Source organism: Salmo trutta, chromosome 31, assembly GCF_901001165.1.
Source record: "Salmo trutta chromosome 31, fSalTru1.1, whole genome shotgun sequence".
NCBI lineage: Eukaryota > Metazoa > Chordata > Actinopteri > Salmoniformes > Salmonidae > Salmo > Salmo trutta.
In genome coordinates, this window is record NC_042987.1 from 3,142,196 (window position 1) to 3,158,254 (window position 16,059).

Below are 16,059 nucleotides of genomic sequence, written 5' to 3' on the forward strand. Positions count from 1 at the left end.
GAAAACCGCATTTAGTACCACATCTGGCCATTATGAGTATCTAGTCATGCCATATGGGTTGAAGAATGCTCCAGCCATCTTCCAATCCTTTGTGGATGAGATTCTCCGGGACCTGCTCGGTCAGGGTGTGGTGGTGTACATCGATGACATTATGATCTACTCCGCCACACGCGTCGCGCATGTGTCTTTAGTGCGTAAAGTGCTTGGGAAACTGTTGGAGCATGACCTGTACGTCAAGGCCGAGAAATGTGAGTTCTCCAAACAAGCCATCTCTTTTCTGAGGTATTGCATTTCCACATCTGGGGTGGTGATAGAATGTGACCGCATTGCGGCCGTGCGTAATTGGCCAACTCCGACCACGGTTAAGGAGGTGCAGCGGTTCTTAGGGTTTGCCAATTACTACCGGACGTTTATCCGGGGCTTTGGGCAGGAGGCGGCTCCCATTACCTCACTGATGAAGGGGGCCCGGTGCGGCTGCGGTGGTCGGCGGAGGCGGACAGAGCCTTTTGTCGGCTGAAAACCCTGTTTACCGAAGCCCCAGTGCTGGCGCATCCGGACCCCTCTTTGCCATTCATAGTGGAGGTGGACGCGTCCAAGGTTGGGGTTGGAGCTGTGCTGTCGCAGCGTTCGTGCGCGCCCCCGAAGCTTCACCCCTGTGCTTTCTTTTCTAAGAAGCTGAGTCCGGCGGAGCGTAACTATGATGTGGGGGACAGGGAGTTGCTAGCCGTGGTCAGGGCCCGGAAGATGTGGAGACATTGGCTTGAGGGGGCGCAACACCCTTTTCTCATCTGGACTGATCACCGTAATCTGGAGTACATCCGGGCAGCGAGGAGACTGAACCCTCGCCAAGCCAGGTGGGCTATGTTTTTTTTACGATATTCCAGTTCACTATCTCGTACATACCAGGTTCCTGGAACACCAAGGCCGACGCACTGTCTCGTCTCCACGACTCCGAGGAGCGGTCCATCGACCCCACTCCCATACTTCCGGCCTCCTGTCTGGTGGCACTGGTGGTCTGGGAGGTGGATGTGGACATCGAGCGGGCGTTGCAGTCAGAACCTCAGTGTCCCACGGGTCTGAAGTTCGTTCCGCTCGGTGTCCACGATCGACTGATACGATGGTCGCACATGCTACCTTCCTCGGGTCATCCAGGAATGGAGCAGACGGTGCGGGGTCTTAGGGGAAAGTACTGGTGGCCCACTTTGTCTCCTCCTGTTCGGTGTGCGCCCAGTGTAAGGCCCCTAGACACCTGCCTAGAGGGAAACTACAGCCCCTCCCCGTTCCACAGCGACCATGGTCCCACCTGTCAGTGGATTTCCTCATGGATCTCCCGCCGTCTCAGGGGAACACCACGATCCTGGTCGTTGTGGATCGGTTCTCTAAGTCCTGCCATCTACTCCCTTTGCCCGGTCTTCCTACGGCCCAACAGACCGCGGAGGCCCTGTTTACTCATGTCTTCCGGCACTACGGGGTGCCTGAGGACATCGTCTCTGATTGAGGTCCCCAGTTTACGTCCCGGGTGTGGAGGGCGTTTATGGAGCGACTGGGGATTTCGGTCAGTTTGACCTCAGGTTTTCACCCCGAGAGTAACGGGCAGGTGGAGAGAATTAGCCAGGATGTGGGCAGGTTTCTGCGGTCCTATTGCCAGGAGATTGGGCGAGGTTTGTGCCATGGGCCGAGATGGCGCAGAACTCTCTCCGCCACTCCTCTACTAACCTGTCACCCTTTCAGGTGGTGTTGGGTTACCAGCCGGTCCTGGTGCCCTGGCAACAGAGCCAGACTGAGGCTCCTGCGGTGGAGGATTGGGTACAGCGCTCTAAGGAGACCTGGAGCGCCGTCCAGGAATCCCTTAAACGGGCTGTTGGACGGCACAAGGAGAGTGCTGACCGCCGCCGCAGTGAGGCCCCCGTGTTGACCCTGGGGGACAGCGTCTGGCTCTCAACCCGGAACCTGCCCCTCCGCCTGCCCTGCCGGAAGTTGGGTCCGCGATTTGTGGGGCCGTTTAACCTCCCTGGGCAAGGTGGGACGCTTGCGTCACATTTTACAATATTCTGAGTAGATAGCCCGGCCATCACGGCTAGCTAATTTGACACCCACCAAGTTTGGCCCTAACCAAACTCAGATTTACCATGAGAAAAATTGGATTACCTTTGCTGTTCTTCGTCAGAATGCACTCCCAGGACTTCTACTTCAACAACAAATGTTGTTTTGGTTCCAAATAATCCATAGTTATATTCAAATTGCTCCGTTTTGTTCGTGCGTTCAGGTCAGTATCCGAAGGGTGACGCGCGAGCGCATTTCGCGACAAAAAAATTCAAATGATTCCATTACCGTACTTTGAAGCATGTCAAACCGCTGTTTAAAATACATTTTTATGCTATTTTTCTCGTAAAATAGCGATAATATTCCAACCAGGCGACGTTGTATTCATTCAAAGACTGAAAGAAAAACATGGCGTCGTCTCGTGGACGCGCATCTCCAGTGTCATTGTTCTCTGCCTGACCACTCACAAAAACTCCTGCTGTTTTTTGCCCAGAGACTGCAGAGACATTATTCCACTTTCTGGCACCTTCTGAGAGCCAATGGAAGCCTTAGAAAATGTCACGTTACAGCAGAGATGCTGTATTTTTGATAGAGATGCCACAGAAGGAGAACAAATTGTCAGACAGGGCACTTCCTGTATGGAATCTTCTCAGGTTTTGGCCCGCCATATGAGTTCTGTTATACTCACAGACACCATTCAAACAGTTTTAGAAACTTTAGAGTGTTTTCTATCCAAATCTACTAATTATATGCATATTCACGTTTCTGGGCAAGAGTAGTAACCAGTTTAAATCGGGTACGTGTTTTATCCGGCCGTGCAAATACTGCCCCCTAGCCCCAAAAGGTTAAAGTCCTGAGGAGAATAAACGAGGTGTGTTATAGGTTACAGCTCCCTTCGTATTACCTTATTAACCCCTCGTTTCATGTGTCTCTCCTCAGGCCGGTGGTAGCTGGTCCTCTGCAGGACGCTGAGGTGCGGGAGGTCCCTCCGCCCCCCCTGGACATCAAAACAGTAAACCCTGATCATACTTACTGTACCTTTCTATCCCATAGAATGTTTAACCGTATTCCTGATCATACTTACTGTACATTTCTATCCCCTTGAATTGGATTTGTTTCAACTGCTTTACTCCCACAATGTGTTGTACTTTTTCATAGTGATACTTTAATGTGGGGAAACATACTCAAGACAAGGTGACGCTTTCTATACTCCCATAGTGAGTTGTGCTTTCTGTTAGTGGACATGAGATTAGAATGGACATACCTGTTAGGAAAGTATACAAGACAAGGTGAGATGGAGACTAGCTCTTTACATGCGGACCAACAGTTCTGTAACCTGTGTTTGATCTTGATGATAAGATATACGTTATTAGTCCATACAGGATGGAAATATACCTTCTGCTTTTTCCCCAACCCCTCAGATACACACACCTATTTACACAAACTCACATTATGTTGTAGAGGTTGGCGCACAGGGCAGCCGCAGTGCAGCACCCTATGAACCAATTTTACATACTGTAGTGGTCCATCACCCTGTGATACAGATTCCACTGAGAGGCAGTGGTGTCACAGTGGATTGATTTATTTCTAATCAGACTAATTGATGTCAAAATGTCTGATGAGTCAATCATGAATACCCGTAGTGAAAATAGCTCTTAACATTCCAGTTGGGTTTAACTGTCAAACACCTCAAGAAATAAAAGCAACACTAGGATCATCAGTGATGTAAATAACTCCCTTCTCAGGCGTTTCACCCGTGCATGTTTGTTTCTTGTTGTTTTGGTCTCGTTGACCTTTATCAAGGCATTGCCCCAAGACACCAGCTCTAATACATCCCATGGAACTTTAAGTGTGAATGGCCTGTGTCATTGTCATGTCCATGGAAATAGAATGAATTCATTCATCTAGATTCTATTTCTACGCTCACATCACATTTTCCAGTGGTTCAAATAGATCCATGTTCAGAGATATTTACACATGACATTGTATCCCACTTCTTTATTTAGATGGGATTTGTTAGAGAGGAACTGGTCATTCGCTAGCAATAAGTCTTGAAATTAACATTTTAAGAATAGAAAGAGATCCCTTTATTTTCATTCAAGGTGTTTCAAGTCACTGAATTGAATGGATTCAAAATTGAATGTGCCTTCTCTGGTATTCACACCCTGGTCACATGGGGATATGCAATCTGCACCACTGGTGTAGGCTAGTTACAGTAGATGAACTCTGAGATTCTCAGAGATAATACCCTTATACAAAGTGTAGTCACATTAGTCAGATGAAAGGGTTCTCCGGTAGACCGGTGTTTCACACTGCGGGTCACGAGACGAGACGGGATTCCATCGTAGTGCCAACCAACACAGAGGGAACCACCACCATTTTTAGCAAACTAGCGAGCACCGAGCAGTACCCCTTCAACAGTGGCAGCCCCCTCCCCTAGTACACACACACACTGCTCGCAGGCAGAGGCTATGTGACACGTCTATCTTTAGTGCTGTTCTCTGGTTCCCTGGTTAATCCCGTTAGGAGCTGCAGGAGATCAGGAGATTCACACACAGATGCTTCCAGCTGGAGGAAAATCAATTGGACAGGCTCCGTCCAGACTGGATGGACAGACAGACACAAACACACGTGTGTGCGCGTACACACACAGACACACACGCACCCACCTTTGCTCACCACCCACACACACATCCCTGCTATGTCCGCTCTACTTACCGGTCCCGGATGCCAGAAAACGTGCACTTGTTGCCATGGCAGCAGTGTGTGTGTGTAAAGGTCAGGGGTCCCGACGGGTGCAGCTGATGTCAGAGACGGAACAGAAGCGGTGTCCTTGATGACAGCCCGGCGACTATAATAGTTGTGAACCCGCAGGAATGAGCTGTCATGTGATACCCCTTCCTCCGCTCCTCTTCCCGTCCATGGAAACACGCACACATGCATGCTCACACACACGTATGCAGCGTCAGCAGGGAAAACCCTTTGGAAACAATGCATGGTCTGTGATGTGGAGATTTGGGACCTGAGGAGGGGGGCCTAGATGAGTCCTAAGGAGCACCAAACCTGGGCATGAAGAGAGACCACAGAGCTCTTAGGACAGACAGACATGTCACATCCATCACATCGACCAATCAGAAATAGAAAGGGTTAAAGCAATATGGTCAAAATCAGAGGGCAAACTGTAGCTATTAGCAGTCCTGTCCTTTCAGATCTAAACAACTTAACAGTACAAAAATGGCTTTGTTTATTAGTCCTCTTGCCATTTCCATAACAGGTCAGTCATATCAAACTGAACTTAACAAAACTTAAATTTGCCATTTAGCAGATGCTTTTATCCAAAGCGACTTACAGTCATGCGTGTATACATTTTACGTACGGGTGGTCCCGGTAACCCACTATCCTGCCGTTGCTTGCGGCATGCTCTACCAACTGACTGTACCAGTGTTAATTTGGTCATCAATAGCTATGACGAAAAGTATTTGTCAACGGCCTATTCTTCCTGACAAAAACTAATGAATATAAGGAGACCAGATGTCCTGACAAAAACGAATGAAGATAAGGAGACCAGATGCCCTGAAAAAAAACCGATAACCATTACAAATGTATTTTCATTTTAGTTGATGAAAATGTAACGAGACGAGAATTCCACTTGAAACTAATGGTCTTTAAGGGTACTATTTTAACAATCCTAACGCAATGGTAACCCAAGAGAACAAAACTATATTTTAATATATTACAAATATACTGAAGTATACTTAAATATAATACAAATGTATATAATATACTTCAAATACGAGAAGTACCTTTCTAGTATATCTTAAAAGGGAATTTCATCCTGGCTCTGCCACGGCATATAGTCATTACTATAATAACAACATTACGTTTTGGTCATAAACATCACCATTATCCAAACCACAAGCTAGAACTAGCACATTTTCATTTCAATGGTAGAATCGATCGTGAAGTTTCGCCTTCTTGTGTATTTTCTGCTCATAGCGAACCACAAGGTCCGGCATTCATACTGATTGCAGCTACCTCCCCCTAAGGTAGATGGGGCGTGCTCACAAACTTGGATGATGGCATTGTGTACTTCGAAAGAACAACACACAGCAATCTCAGAACTTCTGTAGGCATGATTTTTTTTTTTACAATATTATATTTTCACTACCGTTTTTCATCATGCATGTGTGGTGTTCTGTTCTGTTCTGTGCCTGGCTGTGCTACTTACAAACAAGCGCAAAAGTGAATTATCTTTCACTATTCTACATGCCAGAGATGTACCCTGATGCTGCCAGTGGGATTATCAGAGGGATTTTCATACTGAACTGATGGGGAATCCATTTCAAAAGCAGCTGAAAAGTTATGTGACACCATCAATTGTTTTCCTTCACAACAAAGAGAAGTTTCTCGATTAGATGTAACCTAAAGTTTGCTAGCTTGCTAGCCTAGCTGGACTAGCTATGGTAAGTTAGCTAGCTAAAGTTACAGTCCTATATTATACTCTGAAAGCAATCAGCTAAATCATATAGCTATATTTTGTTGGTGTACACACTGTCAATCAATTGTATCTATGCTATGGTAGTCAGTGCTAGTCAGCAGAGTAAACATGTGTATTTGGTTGTAGATGGGACAAAATCTGATTCCACCAACATGTGCTTCCAACCCCTAGCTCTGCACAAGGTGACGGTAAATTGGGAAAAAAATATTTACAAGCTGACACCTAAGATGGATCAATTTACAGTAAGCATGGCATAAACATGAATTGGGTATGTTTGTATGATTTGTGTTATGGGGTTACAGGTGGTTAGAGGTAGCCTGAGGACCACACAGTACTTCCCAGACCATGTAATCAATTTAGTCTACCCCTCTTCTCTTTTGACCTTTTCTCTTTGTAAAACTCATGTTATCTGGAGTCATTCCACAGTGCCCTGCTGAAAAATACCCCAAAGCGGCGGCATTTTGGGTACACAAGCATTTTGGGTACACAATGTAGAAAATAGTCAAAATTAAGAATAACCCTTGCATGAGTAGGTGTGTCCAACTTTTGACTGGTACTGTACATACATTCATACATATAAATACATACATTGGGAAAGTATTCAGACACTTTGACTTTTTCCATATTTTGTTACATTACAGCTTTATTCTAAAATTGATTAAATATAATTTTTTCCCTCATCAATCTACAATCTACACACAATGAAGAAGGCACAGTGATGACGAAACGTTGGTTATTTATCCGATTAATTGCTAGGAGTTTATATAGAGAGTGTATATATAGAGTTTGTGACTCTCTTTATTTTTATGAATTCAATAGATTGGACATGATCCCGGAGTCGCTTCTTCACTGTTGACATTGAGACTGGTGTTTTGCGGGTCTATTTAATGAAGCTGCCAGTTGAGGACTTGTGAGGTATCTGTTTCTCAAACTAGAAACTCTAATGTACTTGTCGTCTTGCTCAGTTGTGCGCCGGGGCCTCTCACTCCTCTTTCTATTCTGGTTAGAGCCAGTTTGCACTGTTCTGTGAAGGGAGTAGTACACAGCGTTGTACGAGATCTTCAGTTTTTTGGCAATTTCTCGCATGGAATAGCCTTCATTTCTCAGAACAAGAACAGTTTTCAGCTGTGCTAACATAATTGCAAAAGGGTTTTCTAATGATCAATTAGGCTTTTAAAATTATAAACTTGGATTAGCTAACACAACGTGCCATTGGAACACAGGAGTGAAGGTTGCTGATAATGGGCCTCTGTACGCCTATGTAGATATTCCATTAACAATCAGAAGTTTCCAACTACAATAGTCATTTACAACATTAACAATGTCTACACTGTATTTCTGATCAATTTTATGTTATTTTAATGGACAGAAAATGTGCTTTTCTTTCAAAAACAAGGGCATTTCTAAGTGACCCCTAACTTTTGAACGGTAGTGTATGAGATGAGTAATGCAAGATATGTAAACATTATCAAAGTGACTAGTGCTCCATTTCTTAAAGTGGCCAGTGATTTCTAGTCTATGTCTATAGGCAGCAACCTCTAATGTGCTAGTGATGGCTGTTTAACAGTCTGATGGCCTTTAGATAGAAGCTGTTTTTCAGTCTCTCGGTCCAAACTTTGATTTACCTGTACTGACCTTTCCTCCTGGATGATAGCGTGGTGAACAGGGAGTTGCTCTGGTGTTTGATGTCCTTGATGATCTGTAGGTGTCCTGGAGGGTGGCCATGTGCTGGGGGACAGCCATGTCTATTAGGCTTGCTTGGGCAAATCTTTTTTATTGTATAACCAGCTTCAGTTTTAGAGATTTACAAAAGTAAATTGTTGTATTCCTGTTTCTCCTCACTGTTTGCTAGAATACTTAGATAGCTAGCTTGCTGGATATACAATTCTTGTTATTTCCTTCTGTTTGGAATCCTATCTTGCGTCATGCCTTTACTTTTTTTATCAAAAGTGTATTTTAAATGCATTGTTCGTCAGTCTTTTAGTATACTAAACTCAGCAAAAAAAGAAACGTCCTCTCACCGTCAACTGCGTTTATTTTCAGAAAACTTAACATGTGTAAATATTTGTATGAACATAAGATTCAACAACTGAGACATAAACTGAACAAGTTCCACAGATATGTGACTAACAGAAATTGAATAATGTGTCCCTGAACAAAGGGGGGGTCAAAATCAGAAGTAAGAGTCCGTATCTGGTGTGGCCACCAGCTGCATTAAGTACTGCAGTGCATCTCCTCCTTATTGACTGCCCCAGATTTGCCAGTTCTTGCTGTGAGATGTTACCCCGCTCTTCCACCAAGGCACCTGCAAGTTCCCGGACATTTCTGGGGGAATGGCCCTAGCCCTCATACGCTTTAATTGTAATTTAGTTTATTCATTCAAAATACATTTGGAATTGTTTTTAAGTTGAAGCATTGCTTTTTTTAATGAAACTCTGCTTGTGAGTGATCCAGTACACTATAAGTATAGTTTCAGTACCAGTAATGAGTTTCAAGTACTTTCTGAATTCCTTTTCAGAAGAGTGCATAGAAAGAGAAACAGTGATAATGATTGTTTATTCCACATAAGGAAACATGCACAGCTGAGGAACATGCTTCCTGAGATTATACTGTTCATATCTTAAGAATATATACTTAAGTATACTTTCAAAAAGTATAACTTAAATGTCCACAAAATATACTGAATATAAGTATTCTACCAAAAAATATGTGCAAAAAAACGAATGACATGTTACACATATTTTTTTATGTTAAATAACTAAAATGCGAAATGCCACTGGTGCACAGTTTTAAAAAAAATATTTAAGTATATATATGCGCTGGCGGTAGTGCGATCGGTCTGTCGGTGTGTCAGAATTTTATGTTGTTGCTATTTTCATAGCCAGAATTTTTTGTGCAATACAGTAGCTGGCAGTGGCGCAAAAGGGCTGGTTTTACTGAATAAACAAGCTGGTTTTATTGAATAAACAAGTTGTAGGTGTGATGAGGGCTTGGTCACTCAATGGCCAATCAATGCGTTCCATGGCTTAATACTGCATGTGTTTGTCTCAAGTTCTGTAGACTATTGATTGACAGCATAGGCTACAGTTACGAGTAATAGCAACAGTAAAATAAATAACATCCAGTGTTTGCTCAATAGCCTATGTTTGGAGTATTGGCAGTTAACATTGTTGTAATTGGCTTCAATGAGCCTAGCCTATCCTACGTCTTTACGCATCGCACTACTCATACAATACAATTTACGGGAGCCTGTATTTTTTATTTTATGTGTGAGGCATGTTCACAATAAGCGAAATGTAGTCTAGGCTTACTGTTGATACTGCATTATAGGACTTAATAATTTCAATAGAATTGGAGGAGCCCATATTTTCTTAACCGGATGAGAGGCGCTCTTTAGAGATAGGGATAGATACTTGATCAAGTGAAATGAAGTATGCAGGTAGACATATGTGTGCAGTATATTTTCAGTTCAAGGCAATCTGAATAGACCATTAAACACCTTTTATGGATAGGCTACTTTGCAAGGCCAGGATAAAAAAATACACGACGCATTGCTGTTGAACCAGCCTTCATCATCGTAGCCTAGGCCCTAAGGTAAGGGTAGCCTATGGAGTGTTTGCTTGTTTTCCATTTCAGATTAGTAAAAACCAATCTGTATATTTCTAAATAGGATGGGGTCAGAAGCATGACCTCATAAATCGCTTCTCTCTTTCCATGGCGCTGTGTGCACTGCACACGCATGCCTAAATGTCTTTACACATAATATTTGCACGTCTATACAAAATACTAGGCTCTTGTATCGTTGTCTACAGTATGTGCGAAGCAGATTCTCAAAGAAATATGTCATTGGTATGGCATTATAGGAGGATTGAATAGCTTGGAGCTGTCTTTGGTAATCAGACAAGAGACACATGGAAATGGATAGCATACTTGAAGAAGCTAAAGGAGGTATGCAGGTATGTTAATTGTGAATAATAAAAAAGCATGAGGGCAAAATCTTCAAAGCATTCTCAGTAGACCTTATAAACCCCTTTATTCATGGGCTACTTGGCTAATGGCCAGGATAAAAAGAACAACTGCTGAACCATCCTGGATTAACTGGAGGGTAGGCCATGCTTGTTTTTTAATCAAATTAAACAATATGTTTCTAAATATGAGATTCACTGGCACAATAGCCTCTCAAAAGCCATGCCATTATCAACTGTGTTACCATTAAGACCTGCTTTTTGGGGGTTCTTAAAATTTCCCATTAGCACTGCATGAAATTGGTACTTTTTTTTAAGGACACACCTCAAATTTTGCCACCCCCTCCATTCAGCGTAAGCGAGCTGATATTAGACAGGTAAACTGCAGAATCGGCATTAGGGTTGGAAAATGCCACTGCGCCAGTTTTTACATGACAAATTTGCTAACTAACGTGCGTTTGATCCTTGCGCCTCCTTAGCGACAGCCAAAAATAGAGCTCTCAATTTGACATGAAGCTTCTAAGCATGCAAGCCTTTGCAGAATATTTATTGGAATCCTCTCATTGGCAGAATGAAAGTCTCTAACCTAAATTCAATTCAGAAACAATAATGTATGAGCCATTTTTGCTTTGATCACATCCGAAGCTCTATTTTGCTTTGATCACATCCGAAGCTCATTTTTGCTTTGATCACATCCGAAGCTCATTTTTGCTTTGATCACATCCGAAGCTCTATTTTGCTTTGATCACATCCGAAGCTCTATTTTGCTTTGATCACATCTGAAGCTCTATTTTGCTTTGATCACATCCGAAGCTCTATTTTGGCATGTGCACAGTTTTTCATCTGTGTTGCCGCACTCGCGGTCCGCAAATATGAGTTGCAGTAACTTTTTTCCCGGTTGGAAATACTAACGCTATTTGCTGAATATTATGAGTACAGCAATAATTATGGGATTTTTGGAAAGCTCAGAATATCCCCGTTTCAATTGAATTACTGTTGTTTACCCCACTCCGACAGATGATGGGGAGAAAATCTGAGCTGTAAATTGTTTAACCTGCAGTCATGGGTTTGTAGTATATGCTTAGTCATGACTATATGCCACAATAGCAATGTTGCCAGCTAAGGTATAGGAGGGTATGTATACTAGTAGGAATCGTTGGACAAGACTAAATGTGGACATGATGGAAGTTAGAATTAGATGTTAATTATTTAATAGAAAATGCATTGACTATATGACTAAAATAACAAAAATGACTGTGACTAAAATTAGAACTAAAATTGTCCAGAGTTTTAGTCGACTGATAATAACAAAAAAATTAAGCATCAACAAACAGATGCCTGAAAGTCTTTTTTTTTCTCCATTTCCGCTGAAATGAAAAAACTGTACAATAACTATGGATGAAGGTGACAGAACATATATGTGCTGGTCCTCTCACTGTTGCAAATGTCATAGAGTCATCAGGGGTTAGACTGTGTTTGTCACGCTGATCTCCAGAACACAGACACACACACACAGCACACAGTCGTGTTTAACTAACCTTGTGGGGACACAATTGATTCCTATTCAAAATCTTATTTTCTTTAACCCCTAATGCTAACACTAACCTTAACCCTAACCCAAAAACCTAACATTAATCCTAAACCTAACCCTAACTCCTAACCCTAAACCTAACCTCTGATTCAGAGGGGTTGGGTTAAATGCGCAAGACACATTTCAGTTGAATGCATTCAGTTGTACAACTGACTAGGTATCCCCCTTTCCCCTTAACCTTTAACCCCTAACCCCTGGCTCATTTAGCTTTCTTACACTAGAGTGCCCTAAAACACACACAAACACTTTTCCTCACTCTCTCTGTCTGATTTTCCTCTCACCCATTATTTGATTATCTCTCTGCCTAGTGCATCTCCCCCACCCGTCACTCAAAAGTATCACTAAATGCCATTATAATAATCATGACCAGTCCCATCCTCTGCCTTCCTCGCTAATGGCCCTCTCCTCTTTAAAGGTTGTAAGGGTTGGTGTCAATTCCATTTCAATTCCATTCAAGACAGAAAGTAGGCAGTAATTACAATTACTATTCTGTTCAATGATTTTTAATTAGGGAAATTTAGAATTGGATTTTGGTTTACTTTCTGAATTGACTGGAATTGACCCCAATCCCTGCTTTGTATGCTGCTCTTAAATGAGATAGAACTGTGTTCAGAAGAGAGAAGGCATCCCTGATGTTTACCACCACACACCAGAGGTTGAGTCATAGAGGGCCTGGTATAAATACCTTAGGTTGGATGAGGTGACATACTATAGGTGTTGTCTGAAGTGTTTGGATGATAACGAGATCAGCAATTAAAATACGCACACCCTTTCTCTTTTACATGCAAACACGCACGCACACAGACACACACACAGGCACACACACGCACACACAGGCACACATGCGCGCGCGCACGCACACACACACACGCACGCACACACAGGCACACGCACACACATACATACACAGACACATGCACATGCACCTTGCACATACACCACACACACCCATCTGGAAGGCAGTGTTGAATTAGTTGTAGAACTAAGGTGACAACGAGCATAGCCACAGGTTTAAAATGGAGGTGCTGCAGATTCCAATGTGCTACCTGAACTAACGGTGCAAAAAAACCCTTCTCTGGCACACACACACACACACACACACACACACAATACTTCCTCCAGCACACGCACACACACCCAACCCCTGCCCCGCCTAACAGCTCTCAGATTTGCCCTTGCCTTTTCTTTTCCGCCACACCAAACCAAACTGAGCTAAGCCTGGTAGTTCCCCCAGAGCAGAGTCAGAGGAGATGAGAGGAGTGGAGAGGATGTAGCTGTACAGACTACAGAGCCAGCTAAGCACCAGACCAGACAACCCCCTGGTGTTTATTAATCACTGAGAGTAGACTTTGTGCAGTTCAGTTCACTGCAGTCAGAACAGAACAGCAGGGATGGCCTAAAGTTACAGTATGCCTCCCCTTCCTGCAACACAGATTCACTTTTTACCCTCTATTTACCTCTCTTAAAGACTCTCTCTCTCTCTCTCTCCCTGTCTGACCCACCAACCTACCAGATCAGATGCTAGTTCATTAACTAGGGCTTAACCCTAGTTAATGAACAGATCTTTAGATGATCCGTCACGGGGAAGCCTGGCCTGCCTGTAATGATCGAAGCCGTCGATGATTCTGCGTCAGCAAGGCTGACAGTCAGGGTCACACACCACACTGCCCCTGGGTGTGTGTGGATGTGGATGTGTCCAGCATGATGCAGTCAAAGTTTGTGTGTGTGCGCGCATGCATGCATGTCACGTCTTCTTTAAGTACACAGGGTGACATGGCCAAAGTGCAGAAACAGTGCGTCAGGGATTCTTTTAAAGTTTGGGACTTCAAGGGACTTCAAGGAAGCGTGTGTGTGTGTTTTGGGGTAGTGTGTGTGTGCGTGTGACATCTTTTGGGTAAAGTGTGTGCCAGTAATTGTTTAAAACACATTGTGTGTGTGTGTGTGTGTGTGTTCGATTAAGGTAATGTGTTTTTGGCAGAGGCTGTAGTAAAAAGACCATTAGAGAGATCTCTCTCTCTCTCTTACATTGGCTCAACTGTGACGCCCTTGAATTTCCTCTGTGTCCCCATAGCCTTACATATGAATGCCTTACATTGGCTGCCTCTAGGCTCTTCTATAATACAGTAGTGTTGTGTTGTCGAACATAGAGCTAGTGATGGAGACTACTCCCAATCCTTCCTGCCTCCCATCCCTTTCCACTACACGCACAAAACCATGCACACACATACACACACCTCCCTGCTTCCCATCCCTTCCTCCTACCATATACCATGTGATGGTTAGATGGATTATATCCCTCCCATCACAAGTGATGGATTAACTGAATGCATGTTTTTAATCAACCTACAGCATGTCATTGATTCCTCTGGTCTTCAGACCAATGTGATGGTGTGTTTTATGACTTCCTGCTCACGTTTCCATGGTGTTTTATTGATTAGGCTTAACTGATCAGGAAACTGATGATTGCCTCTCCCCTCCCCTCTCTCCTCTCCCAGGTTCTGGTAACAGCTCTATGAGCAATGACATGCGCTGTCTACCACTCCATAACCAACAGACTACCCCTCTGTGTGCGTCGACACCATGTGTGCCAGGCACGATGCCACATCCCCGGGTATGACCTGACACCAGATAGACAAGCGCCAACTCTCCTTCCCAGACACCTCGTACAACGTGGTCCTGGAGAAGGGCACCTTGGATGCCATGCTGGTAGAGCAGAAGGACCCCTGGAAGGTGTCCTCGGAGGTGTCCTTGCCCAGGTGCTGAAGGAGGTGTCCTTGCCCAGGTGCTGAAGGAGTTACAAGGAACTGTACACGCACACACACGCACACACACACACACACACACACACACACACACACACACACACACACACACACACACACACACACACACACACACAGGTTTAACAGATTTAAAAGCCTCATATCTTCATCTCCTGTCTGTGTTTTTGTATTTGTATTTATTATGGATCCCCATTAGCTGCTGCCAAGGCAGTTTATAGAATTTTAAAAACATTACAATACATTCACAGACTGTGTGCCCTCAGACCCCTATTCCACCACTACCACATATATACAGTACAAAATCTATGTGTACGTGTGTGTATAGTGTGTATGCTATTGTGTGTGTGTGTGTATGCATGTGTCTGTGCCTATGTTTGTGTTGCTTCACAGTCCCCGCTGTTCCATAAGGGTTTTTTTTATCTGTTTTTTTAATCAAATTTTACTGCTTGCATGAGTTACTTGATGTCAAATAGAGTTCCTGGAATCAAACCCAGGTCGTCTCGTTATAGTATCGGTACACACCTTAAAGCTAGAATCCTTAGTTGCTACATCTATGTTTCGACTAATAAATCAATTATACTGTATATACCTGTTTATTCTTGAAGAATATAACTTATAAATGCCTCATGAGCTTTGTTCAACTGTCGCACACCATCAGAACCTAAAATATAAGCTTGTTTTTCTCCAATGTTTCTGAACAATGTAAATGTAAACAAACACTGTTTAGCCTCAAAACATGGTTAATGTTGATATCATGGATGGTTGAGAGTGGTTACATTTCTCCAGGCCCATCCCTCAGCTTTTTACTGAAACAGAAGCGGGGCGACCACTTTGTTATTGTTTCAATTAAGGACTCCAGCTTTAAAGGACAATGTTAGCCCACTGAGCTAAAGGCTAGCCATCTGTCATTCGGTCACAAGACCACACAACTACAAGGTTACACACACACACACACACACACGGCCACATTGCAGTCAGACAACCAACCCTAGCAATGTGATTGCACTAAAACAGAGTACCATGTTCCTCCTCTCCTGGTGAGGATATCAGAGATAGTGGTCTCCTGTATTCATATAGTGTCACTAAAGCACTTCACTCTAACCTGTCAATGTGAAGCACCATTCAGCAGGTTCTTTACAGTGGGACGTTATGACAATCCCAGCCCTTCACTCTCTCTCA

The 16,059-nt window shown here is 43.5% G+C and overlaps 1 pseudogene; it reads left to right on the forward strand.

The window, feature by feature from the left end:
• The window catches only part of LOC115169343 (EEF1A lysine methyltransferase 4-like), a 140,233-nt pseudogene extending 125,307 nt beyond the window's left edge, over positions 1-14,926 (forward strand).
• Positions 14,927-16,059: the final 1,133 nt, after the last annotated feature.